The sequence below is a fragment of the Ranitomeya variabilis genome, chromosome 3, assembly GCF_051348905.1.
Source record: "Ranitomeya variabilis isolate aRanVar5 chromosome 3, aRanVar5.hap1, whole genome shotgun sequence".
Classification (NCBI taxonomy): domain Eukaryota; kingdom Metazoa; phylum Chordata; class Amphibia; order Anura; family Dendrobatidae; genus Ranitomeya; species Ranitomeya variabilis.
In genome coordinates this window covers 564,737,720-564,758,250 of record NC_135234.1, presented here as the reverse complement: position 1 = coordinate 564,758,250, position 20,531 = coordinate 564,737,720, and positions in this window count along the sequence as shown.

The window sequence follows — 20,531 nt, the reverse complement described above, 5'->3', positions numbered from 1 at the left end:
AAACACTACATACTTACATTCCGGTGTCTGTCGGGTCCCCGGCGTCCGCTTCCCTGCACTGTGTAAGCGCCGGCCCTAAAGCAGAGCGGTGACGTCACCACTGTGCTTTGCTTTACGGCCGGCACTGACAGTCAGTGCAGGAAGCTCTGAGCAGCAGCGCGTAACTCTGTGGACGCCGGGGGACGTGACAGACATCAGAAGGTGAGTATGTACTGTTTTTGTTTTACTTTTACAATGGTAACCAGGGTAAATATCGGGTTACTAAGCACGGCCCTGCGCTTAGTAACCCGATATTTACCCTGGTTACCATTGTAAAACATTGCAGGCGTCATTGCTTTTGCTGTCAAACACAACGATACTCGCCGATCTGACGACCAAATAAAGTTCTGGACTTCTAGCTCCGACCAGCGATATCTGTTATGACCTGGTGGTTAAGAGGCCACACTGATATGACCTGGTGGCTAAAACGCAACATGGAATGAGCTCTGAGGAGGTGATAACTCTACTGACCGCAGTCCCTAATCCTAACAACAACACTAGTAGTAGCCGTGGGATGTTCCTGACTCTCCCTAGACACCTCTTCACAGCCTAAGAACTAGCTACCCCTAAAGAAGGAAATAGAAAGCTATCTCGCCTCAGAGAAAACCCCAAAAGGAAAAATAGCCCCCCACAAATATTGACGGTGAGTGGAGAGGGAAATGACATACACTGTTGTGAATTCCGTCTGGGCTCCCTCTGGTGGCCTTTAGCGTTACTGCGGGTCTGTAGCAGGGCTCAGCTGCCTCATTTCCTGCTATGCTGGTTCCTATTTAACTCCACCTGGACCTTTACTTGTTGCCTGCTGTCGTTGTATTCAGTACTGGTTCTGATCTCTCTGGACTTCCTTGTGACCTGACTCCATCCGGAGAAGCTAAGTCTTGCTAGTTCATGTTTGCTCATATTTCTCTTGAAAATGTTTCTCAATATATGATGAGTTCAGTCCAGCTTGCTTATATGTGATTTTTCGCTTGCTGGAAGTTCTGGGGTGCAGAGTGCACCCCTCACATCGTGAGTCGGTGTGGGGGTTCTTGTATTTTCTGCGTGGATAGTTTTTGATAGTTTTTGTACTGACCGCACAGATCCCCTGCTATCTTCAGTCTATTTAGTGTTAGCGGGCCTCATTTGCTTAAACCTGTTTTTCATTACTACGTTTGTATTTTCCCCTTAACTCACCGTTATTATTTGTGGGGGGCTGTCTAAACTTTGGGGGTTATTTCTCTGAGGCAAGTGAGGCTTTGCTTTCTCTCTAGGGGTAGTTAGTTCCTCAGGCTGTGAAGAGGCATCTAGGTTTTTAGGTAACGCTCCACGGCTGCCTTTAGTGTGCTTGGATAGGATCAGGGTTGCGGTCAGTATAGTTTCCACATCCCCAGAGCTCGTCCTAACATTCAGGTTTATTTATCAGGTCAGTTTTATGATCCTACCACCGGATCATAACAGTACACAGAAATGAAATCAGATATCAGCAAAGGAGGCCAATACTAAACTTGATAGACAGAGAGAAAAGGATACTGTGCGGTCAGTATTAAAAATTACAAAATCCACGCAGAGTTTACAAAAATGAACTCCACATCGACTCACGGTGTGGAGGGGCAAATCTGCTTCCCCAGAGCTTCCAGCTAGCCTGAATATGACATAATGACAAGCTGGACAAAAAGAGACATATTTGCAGAGCAATAGAGTCCAAAGCAAATGGACAAACAAGAACTAGCAAAAACTTATGTTTTGCTGACAAGGACAGGCCATATGAGAAATCCAAGGAGAGAACCAAATGCAACCTAAGACATTGACAGCTGGCATGCACTAAAGCCCAGAGCAGGTTTAAATAACAAACCCAGGCAAGGCGATTAGTGAAGGCAGCTTCTACAGCTACCTAGAGGAGCAGCAGTTCCACTCGAAACCACCAGAGGGAGCCCAAGGGCAGAACTCACAAAAATACCATTAGCAACCACAGGAGGGAGATCCAGAACGGAATTCACAACAGTACCCCCCCTTGAGGAGGGGTCACCGAACCCTCACCAGAGCTCCCAGGCCGATCAGGACGAGCCAAATGGAAAGCACAAACCAAATCGGCAGCATGAACATCGGAGGCAACAACCCAAGAATTATCCTCCTGGCCATAACCCTTCCACTTGACCAGATACTGAAGCTTCCGCCTCGAAAAACGAGAATCCAAAATCTTCTCCACCACATATTCCAATTCCCCCTCAACCAACACCGGAGCAGGAGGATCAACGGAGGGAACCATAGATACCACATATCTCCGCAACAAGGATCTATGGAACACATTATGAATGGAAAAAGAAGCTGGAAGGGCCAAACGAAAAGACACCGGATTGATAATTTCAGAAATCTTATAAGGCCCAATAAAGCGAGGCTTGAACTTAGGGGAAGAAACCTTCATAGGAACATGACGAGAAGACAACCAGACCAGATCCCCAACACGAAGCCGGGGACCAACACACTGATGACGGTTAGCAAAACGTTGAGCCTTTTCCTGAGACAACATCAAATTGTCCACCACATGAGTCCAAATTTGCTGCAACCTGTCCACCACAGAATCCACCCCAGGACAGTCTGAAGGCTCAAACTGCCCTGAAGAAAAACGAGGATGAAAACCAAAGTTACAAAAGAATGGCGAAACCAAGGTAGCAGAACTAGCCCGATTATTAAGGGCAAACTCGGCCAACGGCAGAAAGGTCACCCAATCATCCTGATCAGCAGACACGAAGCATCTCAAATAGGTTTCCAATGTCTGATTGGTTCGCTCCATTTGGCCATTTGTCTGAGGATGGAATGCTGAAGAAAAAGACAAATCAATGCCCATTCTAGCACAAAAAGACCGCCAAAACCTAGAAACGAACTGGGAACCTCTATCAGACACAATATTCTCCGGAATACCATGCAAACGAACCACATGATGAAAAAATAATGGAACCAAATCAGAGGAGGAAGGCAACGGTACCAAATGGACCATCTTAGAAAACCGGTCACAAACCACCCAGATGACAGACATCTTCTGAGAAACAGGAAGATCAGAAATAAAATCCATGGAAATATGCGTCCAGGGCCTCTCAGGAATAGGCAAAGGCAAAAGCAACCCACTGGCATGGGAACAGCAAGGCTTAGCCCGAGCACAGGTCCCACAGGACTGCACAAACGAACGCACATCCCGCGACAAGGAAGGCCACCAAAAGGACCTAGCCACCAAATCTCTGGTACCGAAAATCCCAGGGTGACCAGCCAACACCGAACAATGAACCTCAGAAATTACCCTGCTAGTCCATCTATCAGGAACAGTTTCCCCACTGGACAGCGGTCAGGTTTATCAGCCTGAAACTCCTGAAGCACCCGCCGCAAATCAGGGGAGATGGCAGAAAGAATCACCCCCTCCTTGAGGATCCCAGCCGGCTCAAGAACCCCCGGAGAATCAGGCAAAAAACTCCTAGAAAGGGCATCAGCCTTCATATTCTTAGATCCCGGAATATACGAGACCACAAAATCAAAACGGGAGAAAAACAGAGACCACCGAGCTTGTCTAGGATTCAACCGCTTAGCAGACTCGAGGTAAATCAGATTTTTATGATCAGTCAAGACCACCACGCGATGCTTGGCTCCCTCAAGCCAATGTCGCCACTCCTCAAATGCCCACTTCATAGCCAACAACTCCCGATTGCCGACATCATAATTACGCTCAGCAGGCGAAAACTTTCTGGAGAAGAAAGCACATGGTTTCATCAAAGAGCCATCAGAATTTCTCTGAGACAAAACGGCCCCTGCCCCAATCTCAGAAGCATCAACCTCAACCTGAAAGGGGAGAGAAACATCTGGCTGACGCAACACAGGGGCAGAAGTAAAACGACGTTTAAGCTCCTGAAAGGCCTCAACAGCCGCAGAGGACCAATTCATCACATCAGCGCCTTTCTTCGTCAAATCGGTCGGAGGCTTCACCACACTAGAAAAATTAGCAATAAAGCGACGATAAAAATTAGCAAAGCCCAAAAATTTTTGAAGGCTCTTTACAGATGTGGGTTGAGTCCAATCATGAATGGCCTGGACTTTAACAGGGTCCATTTCAATAGCCGAGGGAGAAAAAATGAAACCCAAAAAAGAAACCTTCTGAACTCCAAAGAGGCACTTAGACCCCTTCACAAACAACGCATTAGCACGAAGGACCTGAAACACCATCGTAACCTGCTTCACATGAGAATCCCAATCATCGGAAAAAAACAAAATATCATCCAAATACACAATCATGAATTTATCCAGATAATTCCGGAAGATATCATGCATAAAGGACTGAAATACCGATGGAGCATTAGAGAGCCCGAATGGCATCACCAGATATTCAAAATGGCCTTCGGGCGTATTAAATGCTGTTTTCCATTCATCACCTTGTTTAATACGCACGAGATTATACGCCCCTCGAAGGTCGATTTTAGTAAACCAACTGGCACCCTTAATCCGAGCAAACAAATCAGAAAGTAAAGGTGAAGGGTACTGGAATTTGACCGTGATCTTATTGAGAAGGCAATAATCTATACAGGGTCTCAAGGAGCCATCCTTCTTGGCAACAAAAAAAAATCCCGCTCCCAATGGTGACGAAGATGGGCGAATATGCCCCTTCTCCAAGGACTCCTTTATATAACTCCGCATAACGGCATGCTCTGGCACAGACAGATTGAAAAGTCGGCCCTTAGGGAACTTACAGCCAGGAATCAATTTAATGGCACAATCGCAGTCCCTATGAGGAGGCAGGGAACTGGACTTGGGCTCATCAAATATATCCTGGAAATCCGACAAAAACTCAGGAACTTCAGAAGAAGGGGACGAGGAAATGGACATCAAAGGAATATCACTATGTATCCCCTGACAACCCCAACCAGTTACAGACATAGATCTCCAAATCCAGCACTGGATTATGTACCTGTAACCATGGAAAACCCAGCACAACAACATCATGCAAATTATGCAACACCAAAAAGCGAATATTTTCCTGATGTGCTGGAGCCATGTACATGGTTAACTGTGTCCAGTACTGAGGTTTATTCTTGGCCAATGGCGTAGCATCAATCCCCCTTAAGGGAATAGGGCTCCGCAAAGGCTCCAAGGAAAAACCACAATGCTTGGCAAATTCTATGTCCAATAAGTTCAGGGCAGTGCCAGAATCCACAAATGCCATAACAGAAAAGGACGACAATGAGCAAATCAGGGTAACAGACAAAAGAAATTTAGGCTGTATAGTACTAATGGTAACAGACCTAGGGACCTTCTTAGTATGCTTAGGGCAATCAGAAATAGCATGAGCAGAATCACCACAGTAAAAACACAGGCCATTCTGACGTCTGAATTTCTGCCTTTCTGCTCTAGTCAAAATCCTATCACATTGCATAGGCTCAGGACTCTGCTCAAAGGACACTGCCATATGGGGCACCACCTTGTGCTCGCGCAGATGCCGATCAATCTGAATGGCCAAAGACATTGACTCATTCAGACCAGCAGGCATGGGAAACCCCACCATAACATCTTTAAGGGCTTCAGAAAGACCCTTTCTGAAAATCGTTGCCAGGGCATACTCATTCCATTTTGTGAGCACAGACCACTTTCTAAATTTCTGGCAGTATACTTCTGCTGCTTCCTGACCCTGACACAGAGCCAGCAAAGTTTTTTCTGCCTGATCCACAGAATTAGGCTCGTCATACAGCAATCCGAGCGCTTGAAAAAATGCATCAATATTGAGCAATGCAGGATTTCCTGGCTCAAGGGAGAATGCCCAGTCCTGCGGGTCGCCACGCAGCAAAGAAATAACAATCTTTACCTGCTGAATGGGGTCACCAGAGGAATGGGGTCTCAGAGCAAAAAACAATCAGCAATTATTTTTAAAGTTCAAATATTTAGATCTATCCCCAGAAAATAAATCAGGAATAGGAATTCTAGGCTCTAATACCGGAGTCTGGACAACATAATCTTGGATACTCTGTACCCTTGCAGCGAGTTGATCCACGCGCAAGGACAGACCCTGAACCTCCATATCAGCACCAAAATCCTGAACCACCCAGAGATTAAGGGGAAAAAAAAAGACAAAACAAGCTACAAAGGAAAAAAAAATGACTCAGAACTTTCTTTTCCCTCTTTTGAGATGCATTTAACACATTGTGGGCCAGCTGTACTGTTATGACCTGGTGGTTAAGAGGCCACACTGATATGACCTGGTGGCTAAAACGCAACATGGAACGAGCTCTGAGGAGGTGGTAACTCTACTGACCGCAGTCTCTAATCCTAACAACAACACTAGTAATAGCCGTGGGATGTTCCTGACTCTCCCTAGACACCTCTTCACAGCCTAAGAACTAGCTACCCCTAAAGAAGGAAATAGAAAGCTATCTCGCTTCAGAGAAAACCAAAAAAGGAAAGATAGCCCCCCACAAATATTGACTGTGAGTGGAGAGGGAAATGACGTACACAGAAATGAAATCAGATATCAGCAAAGGAGGCCAATACTAAACTTAATAGACAGAGAGAAAAGGATACTGTGCGGTCAGTATTAAAAACTACAAAATCCACGCAGAGTTTACAAAAATGAACTCCACACCGACTCACAGTGTGGAGGGGCAAATCTGCTTCCCCAGAGCTTCCAGCTAGCCTGAATATGACATAGTGACAAGCTGGACAAAAAGAGACATATTTGCAGAGCAATAGAGTCCAAAGCAAATGGACAAACAAGAACTAGCAAAAACTTATCTTTTGCTGACAAGGACAGGCCATATGAGAAATCCAAGGAGAGAACCAAATGCAACCTAAGACATTGACAGCTGGCATGAACTAAAGCCCAGAGCAGGTTTAAATAACAAACCCAGGCAAGGCGATTAGTGAAGGCAGCTGCTACAGCTACCTAGAGGAGCAGCAGTTCCACTCGAAACCACCAGAGGGAGCCCAAGGGCAGAACTCACAAAAATACCATTAGCAACCACAGGAAGGAGCTCCAGAACGGAATTCAACAGATATCACAGCAGGATCCAGATCGCTGCTGCGTGTCAAACACAACAATATCGCTATCCAGGACGCTGCAACGTCACGGATTGCTATCGTTATCTTTGTTAAGTTGTTCAGTGTGAAGGTACCTTTAGTCGATACTGTTGTTGTCGATCAGCTACTGCATAGTTGTCCGGATTTTCCTGCGGCCTGTGAGATGGACCTGGTGACTCTTCTTGGCTCATTTTGTTTGGAAGAATGCAAATACAATTAAATGTACGTTTACCTTGGCTGAAGTGGTTGAATTACATAGAAAGGAAGTGCTGCATGTGGTAATGTGGGGGGGCGGAGCCTCGTGTGGTAATGTGTGAGGACGGAGCCTCGTGTGGTAATGTGTGGGGATGGAGCCTCATGTGGTAATGTGTGGGGAAGGAGCCTCATGTGGTAATGTGGGGGAACGGAGCCTCGTGTGGTAATGTGTGGGGACACAGCCTCATTTGGTAATGTGTGAGGACGGAGCCTCGTGTGGTAATGTGTGGGGATGGAGCCTCGTGTGATAATGTGTGGGGACGGAGCTTCGTGTGGTAATGTGGGGGGACGGAGCATCGTGTGGTAATGTGGGGGGATGGAGCATTGTGTGGTAATGTGTGGGTATGGAGCCTCGTGTGTTAATGTGGGGGGACGGTGCCTCGCGTGGTAATGTGTGTGGTAACAGAGCCTCGTGTGGTAATGTGTGGGGACGGAGCCTCGTGTGGTAATGTGGGGGGGCGGGATTATGTGTGGTAATGTGGTGGGGGGGTGGGATTATGTGTGGTAATGTGGTGGGGGGCGGGATTATGTGTGGTGATGTGGTGGGGGGCGGGATTATGTGTGGTGATGTGGTGGGGGGCAGGATTATGTGTGGTGATGTGGTGGGGGGTGGGATTATGTGTGGTGATATGGTGGGGGGCGGGATTATGTGTGGTGATGTGGTGGGGGTGGGATTATGTGTGGTGATGTGGTGGGGGGCGGGATTATGTGTGGTGATGTGGTGAGGGGGGCGGGATTATGTGTGGTGATGTGGTGGGGGGCGGGATTATGTGTGGTGATGCGGTGGGGGGCGGGATTATGTGTGGTGATGCGGTGGGGGGGCAGGATTATGTGTGGTGATGCGGTGGGGGGCAGGATTGTGTGTGGTGATGCAGTAGGGGCGGGATTATATAAAAAGGAGAACCAAGAGTTTACTAAATATAATCATTTATTACTTCAAAAGATTTAATACATAATAAAATTGGATAATATACATCAAATACATATTAGGTGAACTACCCAAGTGAGTACAACTGACCGAAAGTCCACAGAGGGTAACCAAATATACCCAAACAGGCTAATACATAAGTGTGGTAGGTGGTAACAGCTCAGTGTGATTTTTCTCAAAGTAAACTGTGACACTGCAGCTAAATGCTCATTCTCTAAACCGTCCACCTTACTCCCATGCCTATATTCAGTATACCAGCCTGTTTACGTGTAAAAAATAACGATAATAATTACCCATTCGTTGGTATCCAACTCCTGTGAGGACCCCGATCACCCCAACGCGCGTTTCGCGTGCTTGTAACAGCCTCGCTTCCTCAGGGGGCGTGGCTACATCTCAATCCCAGTGCCTTTTAATACTAAACCATTCCGGTCACGTGGTTCTGCAACAACCTATCCCTACCTATACAAAGTGCGCATGCGCTAATCTAAGCGCCCTGTAACCATAGAAACTCAGGGTTAACCCCCGTTACTGTGCAGAAAGTAATTGCAGTACTTGTGTTTATGTATAATAAAATCCGCGCCATACTGTCATAATGATCCATGACGCATGACCGCCGTGAATATATACTTATAAAATGTGTCTCTCCGATGTTCCACCAGCGTTGATCTTACATATTCCTGCTGCGTCTATCCACATAGTGTGGTCCCGCCCACCAGGTCACATGACCTGCACTAGTCTTGTTCTTTATGCTCCGTCTGTCCACACAGTGCAGCTCCGCCCACCAGGTCACATGAGCGGGCCGGCGCCAGGCCAACATCACGCCCCTAGAAGGACGGAGACTGCACAGTGCAGAGAGAACAGTCGCAGGTAAACATGCTGACAAAGTGCTTGTTAGTGCTTATACATAAACAAAAAGTGCTAAGTGCCAATTATCACATATCACAATGGTAACCAAATGTGACAGGTTACCCTCCAAAAGATAACAGCAACAGCGGATTAATATAATCAAAGGTGCTAATTAGTGCTTATAAAAACAATACAAAATAGTGCTTATTACATACCAAATATTGCATGTCATAATTGTAAATTAACATGACCGGTCTAACAATATCATGACAATAAATAGTGATAAAACAGTGCTTGCTTATTTTGCATTAAATAGTGAAAAAAATATTTTTAAGAGTATTATCAATATTATATCCATAACATTAGGATAAAAGGCCAGTAATTGAATACATTTAGAATATAATCACAAAAGAATTCCATATAAGTACAAGAATTAGATCAAGACACAACAATCACCATTTACTATTTTATATCACATGACCAATATAGAGGCTCCATATCCAGCATGTCCACATCAGATTCTTTTTATTCATGGTGATCCCATCTTGCTTATTTCCTCTCTCAAGTACTGGTGACGTGTCTCTTAGTGTACTTGTTTCATATACATGATTCATTCACCGTGTATCAATCATAGCTATTAAAAATAATAAACAACAAAAATTAACAATAAATATACAATTAAAAGCACATAAACTGAGACAAGATTAAAATCTGGATGGAGTTTAGTGGAAAAGGGAGATGTTGTATTCAGGGGGGGGGGGGGGAAATGCCAGCCAAGACTACAGATAGGATGAGAAACCATGTGTCTCATTCAGCCCTTTAGGGGTAAGGGTTCCCAGGATGGTGATCCACCTACATTCCCTCTGTGCTAATAGGCGGTGAATATCACCTCCTCTGACCCCACATTGAATATGTTCGATACCCCTAACACGGAGCACCCCAGGGTTACATTTATGATATTCTTTGAAATGGCGTGGGATGGTTTTAAGTTTTAGAACATCCTTTTCTGTTTCCGCCGCCATAATGTCCCTGACGTGCTCTCGTGTGCGGGTACCCAAACGTCTCGATGTTAACCCAATGTAGATTTTGGGACAACTGCATACAGCATAATAAATAACTTGAGTCGTGTTACACGTTATATGATGTTTTATGCGGTAATTTCTTCCTTCCACTGACTCAAATTCAGACGTTCGACTGATATTTTTACATGAGATGCAGTTTCCGCATGGGAAACATCCCATTGGTGGGCCTTTTGAGCCAAAACTGTTTCCTGGGAGGGAGGGAACATAATGGCTGGATACCAAAATATCTTTGAGATTTCTACTCCTTCTAGACGTCATCATTGGACGATCTTTCAGGAGCTTAGAGAGTGTTGGATCAGTCATAAGTACACTCCAGTACTTCTGGAGACACTCCCTCATAGTAGTCCATTCCACATTAAATGTGGATATAAAACGAATTACATTGTCCTGTTCTTGTTTTTCCCTAATCCGAGGATACAGCAAGGCTTCACGTGTTTGAGATTTAGCTTTCAAGTACCCTTTCTTAATACATCGGTTACTATAGCCCCTAGAACTAAATCTCTCTCGGAGATCTTTAACTTGTTTCTCAAATTTAGATTCGGAGGAGCAAATCCTTCTCATCCTGAGGTGCTGCCCAACCGGGATGGCTCTGATCGTGCTGGCCGGATGACCTGATTCTGCATGCAACAGGGAGTTAACAGAGGTGGACTTCCGATAGACATCAGTCTGTAGGTATCGGTTTTCATCCACCTCAATTTTGACATCCAGGAAGTCCACCTCTGATTTGCTCATTTGGTATGTCAATTTAATGTTAAACCTGTTACGATTTAGGTCCTGCATAAATTCTTGCAGCTCATTTTCGGACCCCTGCCAAATTATAAACAGGTCATCAATATATCTCAGCCAGCACTGCACATGGTCTGCGGCCCGGGCGCCCCCACCGCCAAAAACCTCCCTCTCCCAATACCCCAAAAAGAGGTTGGCGAACGAGGGCGCACAGGCCGCACCCATGGCAGTGCCGCGCTGCTGCAAGTAAAAAGTATCCCTAAATACAAAAAAATTTTTTGTTAAAATGAAAGTAAGTAATTCCAGTACAAAATCGCACATCAGGCCATCCCGGCTGGCAGACCCCAGGAAGAAACGCACCGCCTCCAAACCATCTTCGTGTCCTATACATGTGTACAATGACTCGATGTCAGCAGTGACAAGAATCATGTCCTCCTCCAATTGGATCCCATTGATCCTGCTCAGCACGTCCGATGTGTCTCGGGCATACGAGGGAAGGGTTTCGACCAATGGTTTGAGATAAAAATCAATAAACTTACAGATTGGATCATTCAAACCTCCCATGCCCGAGACAATCGGACGACCGGGGGGATCAATGGGATTCTTGTGTATCTTTGGGATAAAATATAAAGTTGGCACTTTTGGAAACCTGGTCAGCAATCCCTCAAAGATTTTTTTAGGGATTAATCCTCTCTCCAGGGCCTGTTCTAGAACAACCTCCAACTCACGAGTAAACTCATTTATTGGGTTATGCTCCAGTTTGAGGTATGTTTCCCTATCTTTTAAATGTCTCATAGCCTCTCTTTCATAGAGGGCTTTTGGCCATAAAACAATGTTTCCCCCCTTGTCCGCCGGTTTGATGACAATGTCATCATAATCTTTTAACTCTTGCAGAGCTTTTCTTTGTTTTGCCGTGAGATTATCATATCGACGCCTGGTACCAATTTTTTCAAAATCTTGTTTTACCAGACGAGTGAAAATCTCTACTGCCGGACTCACGGACAAGGGGGGAAACCTTGTTGATTTGGGGTAGCAATTTTTAGGAAACCTACCCATCAGGCCCAATGTTTGTTCCTCCAGGAGATCCTCCAGTGCCTGTTGTGCCTCCCTTTCAACTTGATCCCCATCAGGTACAGGCCCATCTTTATCAAAAAGTTTTTTTAGAATCAATTTTCTTGAGAAGAGATAGAGTCTGAATTATGAGAGGAAAAATGGTAAATCTAAAAACACCCAGAACAGTCAACAAACTAAAAAGGACAAAAAAGGATTAGAGGTGATTAATTTATCCCATCATATTCTTAGTAGTGATCAAATCAATGTTCTTCAAAAGGGACTAACATTCTCTCCTACTAATAATTTTGATTTATTTACAGCTACCAAAGACCTCTATCTCTTCTCAAGAAAATTGATTCTAAAAAAACTTTTTGATAAAGATGGGCCTGTACCTGATGGGGATCAAGTTGAAAAGGAGGCACAACAAAGAAAAGCTCTGCAAGAGTTAAAAGATTATGATGACATTGTCATCAAACCGGCGGACAAGGGGGGAAACATTGTTTTATGGCCAAAAGCCCTCTATGAAAGAGAGGCTATGAGACATTTAAAAGATAGGGAAACATACCTCAAACTGGAGCATAACCCAATAAATGAGTTTACTCGTGAGTTGGAGGTTGTTCTAGAACAGGCCCTGGAGAGAGGATTAATCCCTAAAAAAATCTTTGAGGGATTGCTGACCAGGTTTCCAAAAGTGCCAACTTTATATTTTATCCCAAAGATACACAAGAATCCCATTGATCCCCCCGGTCGTCCGATTGTCTCGGGCATGGGAGGTTTGAATGATCCAATCTGTAAGTTTATTGATTTTTATCTCAAACCATTGGTCGAAACCCTTCCCTCGTATGCCCGAGACACATCGGACGTGCTGAGCAGGATCAATGGGATCCAATTGGAGGAGGACATGATTCTTGTCACTGCTGACATCGAGTCATTGTACACATGTATAGGACACGAAGATGGTTTGGAGGCGGTGCGTTTCTTCCTGGGGTCTGCCAGCCGGGATGGCCTGATGTGCGATTTTGTACTGGAATTACTTACTTTCATTTTAACAAAAAATTTTTTTGTATTTAGGGATACTTTTTACTTGCAGCAGCGCGGCACTGCCATGGGTGCGGCCTGTGCGCCCTCGTTCGCCAACCTCTTTTTGGGGTATTGGGAGAGGGAGGTTTTTGGCGGTGGGGGCGCCCGGGCCGCAGACCATGTGCAGTGCTGGCTGAGATATATTGATGACCTGTTTATAATTTGGCAGGGGTCCGAAAATGAGCTGCAAGAATTTATGCAGGACCTAAATCGTAACAGGTTTAACATTAAATTGACATACCAAATGAGCAAATCAGAGGTGGACTTCCTGGATGTCAAAATTGAGGTGGATGAAAACCGATACCTACAGACTGATGTCTATCGGAAGTCCACCTCTGTTAACTCCCTGTTGCATGCAGAATCAGGTCATCTGGCCAGCACGATCAGAGCCATCCCGGTTGGGCAGCACCTCAGGATGAGAAGGATTTGCTCCTCCGAATCTAAATTTGAGAAACAAGTTAAAGATCTCCGAGAGAGATTTAGTTCTAGGGGCTATAGTAACCGATGTATTAAGAAAGGGTACTTGAAAGCTAAATCTCAAACACGTGAAGCCTTGCTGTATCCTCGGATTAGGGAAAAACAAGAACAGGACAATGTAATTCGTTTTATATCCACATTTAATGTGGAATGGACTACTATGAGGGAGTGTCTCCAGAAGTACTGGAGTGTACTTATGACTGATCCAACACTCTCTAAGCTCCTGAAAGATCGTCCAATTATGACGTCTAGAAGGAGTAGAAATCTCAAAGATATTTTGGTATCCAGCCATTATGTTCCCTCCCTCCCAGGAAACAGTTTTGGCTCAAAAGGCCCACCAATGGGATGTTTCCCATGCGGAAACTGCATCTCATGTAAAAATATCAGTCGAACGTCTGAATTTGAGTCAGTGGAAGGAAGAAATTACCGCATAAAACATCATATAACGTGTAACACGACTCAAGTTATTTATTATGCTGTATGCAGTTGTCCCAAAATCTACATTGGGTTAACATCGAGACGTTTGGGTACCCGCACACGAGAGCACGTCAGGGACATTATGGCGGCGGAAACAGAAAAGGATGTTCTAAAACTTAAAACCATCCCACGCCATTTCAAAGAATATCATAAATGTAACCCTGGGGTGCTCCGTGTTAGGGGTATCGAACATATTCAATGTGGGGTCAGAGGAGGTGATATTCACCGCCTATTAGCACAGAGGGAATGTAGGTGGATCACCATCCTGGGAACCCTTACCCCTAAAGGGCTGAATGAGACACATGGTTTCTCATCCTATCTGTAGTCTTGGCTGGCATTTCCCCCCCCCCCCCCCCCTGAATACAACATCTCCCTTTTCCACTAAACTCCATCCAGATTTTAATCTTGTCTCAGTTTATGTGCTTTTAATTGTATATTTATTGTTAATTTTTGTTGTTTATTATTTTTAATAGCTATGATTGATACACGGTGAATGAATCATGTATATGAAACAAGTACACTAAGAGACACGTCACCAGTACTTGAGAGAGGAAATAAGCAAGATGGGATCACCATGAATAAAAAGAATCTGATGTGGACATGCTGGATATGGAGCCTCTATATTGGTCATGTGATATAAAATAGTAAATGGTGATTGTTGTGTCTTGATCTAATTCTTGTACTTATATGGAATTCTTTTGTGATTATATTCTAAATGTATTCAATTACTGGCCTTTTATCCTAATGTTATGGATATAATATTGATAATACTCTTAAAAATATTTTTTTCACTATTTAATGCAAAATAAGCAAGCACTGTTTTATCACTATTTATTGTCATGATATTGTTAGACCGGTCATGTTAATTTACAATTATGACATGCAATATTTGGTATGTAATAAGCACTATTTTGTATTGTTTTTATAAGCACTAATTAGCACCTTTGATTATATTAATCCGCTGTTGCTGTTATCTTTTGGAGGGTAACCTGTCACATTTGGTTACCATTGTGATATGTGATAATTGGCACTTAGCACTTTTTGTTTATGTATAAGCACTAACAAGCACTTTGTCAGCATGTTTACCTGCGACTGTTCTCTCTGCACTGTGCAGTCTCCGTCCTTCTAGGGGCGTGATGTTGGCCTGGCGCCGGCCCGCTCATGTGACCTGGTGGGCGGAGCTGCACTGTGTGGACAGACGGAGCATAAAGAACAAGACTAGTGCAGGTCATGTGACCTGGTGGGCGGGACCACACTATGTGGATAGACGCAGCAGGAATATGTAAGATCAACGCTGGTGGAACATCGGAGAGACACATTTTATAAGTATATATTCACGGCGGTCATGCGTCATGGATCATTATGACAGTATGGCGCGGATTTTATTATACATAAACACAAGTACTGCAATTACTTTCTGCACAGTAACGGGGGTTAACCCTGAGTTTCTATGGTTACAGGGCGCTTAGATTAGCGCATGCGCACTTTGTATAGGTAGGGATAGGTTGTTGCAGAACCACGTGACCGGAATGGTTTAGTATTAAAAGGCACTGGGATTGAGATGTAGCCACGCCCCCTGAGGAAGCGAGGCTGTTACAAGCACGCGAAACGCGCGTTGGGGTGATCGGGGTCCTCACAGGAGTTGGATACCAACGAATGGGTAATTATTACCGTTATTTTTTACACGTAAACAGGCTGGTATACTGAATATAGGCATGGGAGTAAGGTGGACGGTTTAGAGAATGAGCATTTAGCTGCAGTGTCACAGTTTACTTTGAGAAAAATCACACTGAGCTGTTACCACCTACCACACTTATGTATTAGCCTGTTTGGGTATATTTGGTTACCCTCTGTGGACTTTCGGTCAGTTGTACTCACTTGGGTAGTTCACCTAATATGTATTTGATGTATATTATCCAATTTTATTATGTATTAAATCTTTTGAAGTAATAAATGATTATATTTAGTAAACTCTTGGTTCTCCTTTTTATATAGTCTATGCATGAGTGATTCTAAATAGTTGGATATATTAAATCACTGGTATTTTTCTAAGGGGCGGGATTATGTGTGGTGATGGGTGGGGGGGTGGGATTATGTGTGGTGATGGGGTGGGGGAGGGATTATGTGTGGTGATGTGGTGGGGGGCAGGGTTATGTGTGGTGATGTGGTGGGGGGCGGGATTGTGTGTTGTAATGTGGTGGGGGGTGGGATTGTGTGTGGTTATGTGGTGGGGGCGGGATTGTGTGTGGTGATGTGGGGGGGTGGGATTGTGTGTGGTAATGTGGTGGGGCGGGATTTTGTGTGGTGATGTGTTGAGGGGTGGGATTGTGTGTGGCAATGTGGTGGGGGGCGGGCTTGTGTGTGGTAATGTGGTGGGGGTGGGATTGTATGTGGTAATGTGGTAGGGGGGTGGGATTGTGTGTGGTAATGTGGTGGGGGCCGTATTGTGTGTGGTAATTTATGTGTGTGGTAATGTGGTGGGGGGGCGGGATTGTGTGTGGTAATGTGGTGGGGGGCGGGATTGTGTGTGGTAATGTGGTGGGGGGCGGGATTATGTGTGGTAATGTGGTGGGGGGTTGGAATTGTGTGTGGTAATGTGGTGGGGGCAGGATTGTGTGTGGCAATGTGGTGGGGGGGCAGGATTGTTTGTGGTAATGTGGTGGGGGTGGAGCTACTTTGCAGGGGCGGGATTAGCGAGTAATCACGATGCCTCTTATATATATAGATGCACTGCCCATGGTTCTTGATAGAGTATAATGCAGTCCCCCTCAGAGTATACTGCGGCCCCCCTCATGGTCCCATATAGTACATATAGTATAATGCACTACCCATGGTTCTTGATAGAGTATAATGCAGTCCCACCAGAGTATACTGCAGCCCCCCTCATAGAGTATAATGCAGACCCACACACACAGTATAATGCAGCACCCCTCAGAGTAAACTGCATCCCCCTCAGAGTACACAGCAGCTCCCCTCATATAGTATAATGCAGCCCCACATACATAGTATAATGTAGCCCCCACAGAGTATAATGCAGCCCCCTCAGAGTAAAATGCAGCCCCCTCAGAGTATAATGCAGCCCCCTCAGAGTATAATGCAGTCCCCCCTCAGAGTGTAATGCAGCCCCCTCAGAGTATACTGCAGTCCCCCACACACAGTATAATGTAGCCTCAACATAGAGTATAACACAGCCTCCCTCAGAGTATAATGCAGTCTTACACTCACACACAGTATAATGCAGACACACACAGTAAAGTGCAGCTCTCCCACACACAGGATAATGCAGGTCCCCACACACAGTACAGTGCAGTCTCCCCACACACAAAGCATAGTGCAACCCCCCACACAGAGTGACACAGTATAATGTAGCCCCCCCAGACACACACGGTATAATGCAGCCCCCAGACACACACAGTATTGCACAGCCCTCTTACACACATACAGTATAGTGCATCCCCCCGCACACACAGTATAATGCAGCCCCCACACACATATTATAATGCAGAAACAAACAGACTATAATGCAGACACACACACAGTGTAGTGCAGCCCACACAGTACACACATATACAGACCTACACACAATACTCACCTCTATAATTGATCCCTTGCAGATTTTGTAAGTTTGCCCACTGACAAACACACCAACAGTCTATAATTTTAAGGGTAGGTTAATTTTAACATTGAGAGATAGAATATCAAAATTAAATTCCAGAAAATCACATTATATAAATTATATAAATTTATTTGCACCCCCATGACTGAAGCCAAATCTCTACCGGGAAGAATAAAGTTAATTTCCTCCCAGCAGTGGGGTCTAAGTGGTTCAGAACATTACAGTATTAACCTGCAGATTAACCCCATATCTGCAGAATGATAGTGGGTTTTTTTCATGACAGGTTCCCTTTAACACTTTTTTACTGATTTTAAATACACTCTTCACCAATGAAATTGCAACACCAAGAGGAAAATGTCCTAGAATGATGGCAATCATGGGACAGTTAGACGTTAATGATATGAAAATGAGGAAAAAGTGGAAGCAAATTTTTCAAAATATCTCAGTTTATTTAGTAAAAAGTATGAAATACACATTCAGAAATACATACACTTGCATGACTTGGCATTTATAATAATAATAATCTTTATATAGCGCTAACAAATTCCGCAGCGCTTTACAGTTTGCACACATTATCGCTGTCCCCGATGGGGCTCACAATCTAGATTCCCTATCAGTATGTCTTTGAAATGTGGGAGGAAACCGGAGTACCCGGAGGAAACCCACGCAAACACGGAGAGAACATACAAACTCTTTGCAGATGTTGTCCTGGGTGGGACTAGAACCCAGTACCCCAGCGCTGCAGTGCTAACCACTGCGCCACCGTGCTGCCCATTAGTGATGAGCGAGTATACTCGTTGCTCAGGTTTCCCAGAGCATGCTCGGGTGGTCTCCGAGTATTTTGTAGTGCTCGAACATTTAGTTTTCCTCACCTCAGCTGCATGATTTACAGCTGCTAGCCAGGCTGAATACATGTGAGGAATGCCTGTTTTTCAGGGAATCCCCTCAGTATTCATGTCTAGCAACCACAAATCATGCAGCTGCAGAGATGAAAACTAAATCTCTGAGCACTACAAAATACTCGTAGATCACCCGAGCGTGCTCTGGAAAACCCGAGTAACGAGTATACTCGCTCATCACTACTTGGCATGCTATCAGTGAGGTTATTAATGGTTGTCTGAGGAATTCTCTGTCATGCTGAATGAACTTTGACATGCAAATCTTCAAGGTCCGGCTGACAGCTTTGTAATTACCAACCAATGATGTCCCAGATGTGCTCAACGGGAGATGAGTCTGGAGATACTGCAGGTCATGGTAGCAGTAGGTTGGTAGGTAGTGTTGAGCATTCCGATACCGCAAGTATCGGGTATCGGCCGATACCTGCGGGTATCGGAATTCCGATACCGAGATCCGATACTTTTGTGGTATCGGGAATCGGTATCGGGATTAATATTGTAGCGCCCCCACTGCCGCAGGGCCGAGGAATACCCGGTACCGGGCCTCTGAGTCTCTGCTCTGGGGTTGTCACGTTGGCTAGGCCCCGGTCCGTGACCCTGCCGAAGGGCGCACAGTATCTGATAGATGTGGATGGTGGTGGTGGTGCGGTGCAGTAAATAACGAAGACACCAGGTTGCAGTCTCTTTACCTCTTTACTGAAGACCTCTGGGTCCTCAGTCCGGAATACGGTTCACCAGGCTACGCAAGTCCGGCCGGCCCAATGGCACCTCCAGAGTTCTCTTTGCAGGTGGAAATCTGTGCCTTCCTGCTAGCGCTATGTGTTGTGGTCCTCCCCTGCTGGGCTTACGGGATAGTACCCCACAACTGTTGTGTCTGTTTCTGATGTTCCCTCACAACTCGTTCGGATGATGTTCTTCTCCCCCGTCCCTCCCTGATGTTCTGGTTAGGACGGCACCCGTATGACGAGTAGGCTCGGAGCTCTTCCGGGACCCTAGAGTCGCCCCTCTCCTAGTGCGCCCCCCATGTCTTCATAGGTGATGTATGTGAGACAGCCCACCTGAGACTGACTGTCCTGCCGTTGGTTTGAAGTATTGCTTGGAGCTAGATATATAAATACTTCCTCGGCGTTCCGGCCGCCGGTTGTGCGCCTCAGTAGGATGTTGCCTCGGTCTTACAGCACGACTCCTACTGGTATTTCTCCTCTTGCTTTGATCTCGTTTCTCACTCAGCACAATATATCTCGCTTCTTATCCTTTCTTAGGGCACCGCCGCTATGCTGAGCAGGCACGGTCCCGTGACGTTCTTCCTTGTAGCCAGGCCTCTGTCAGGGTCCCAAACCTGACAGGGACCCTACCGAATCTTCCCCCACAACACCCTCTGCCACAAGGTGTTGCCTGGTTCCAACCCAGTCAGCTTTCTGTCTAACTTCCTGCCTGACCCCCAGTTTTCCCACAGTGGTGAGGAGTGGCCTAATAAATAGCACCCTTAGCTCCCCCTGGAGGCCCGACTGTGAAATGTATTGGTGTATGTGATACCTGGTCAGATGAACTCCTTCAGTGCCATCAGACGTACCATAGCCCCCCTTAGCGGCGGAGCCACAGTACTGCAACAACCAGGACTCTGGGGCGCTGCACTCCCCCCCGGTTAAATCCAGTACTCCGGGACTGGGAAGAAAACAACAATACAGGTTAGCAAAAAGACATACAATTTTTGTGAGTGCAATAACAGTAAGCATATTTAAACAGGCTTCCCTTTATGGGAGGTGAGGGCACTTGAACGTTACAAAACATGGTTAAATATTATAGCAACATGCTATAACTAACTTTCCTTTACCCAACCGGGTATTCTACTAAGTGCAAAATTGTTGAACAATAATTTAACATTGCCTTTAAGGATGTACACTCTAAATCCACTAAAGACCTTCTTATAACACATTATAAGGCAATTAACTTCATACTCCTTCTTTAAATCTGCAGGACCGCCTGTCCTAGATGCTCCAGACCTACTGCCTCTCCTTTCTTTACAGGACCGC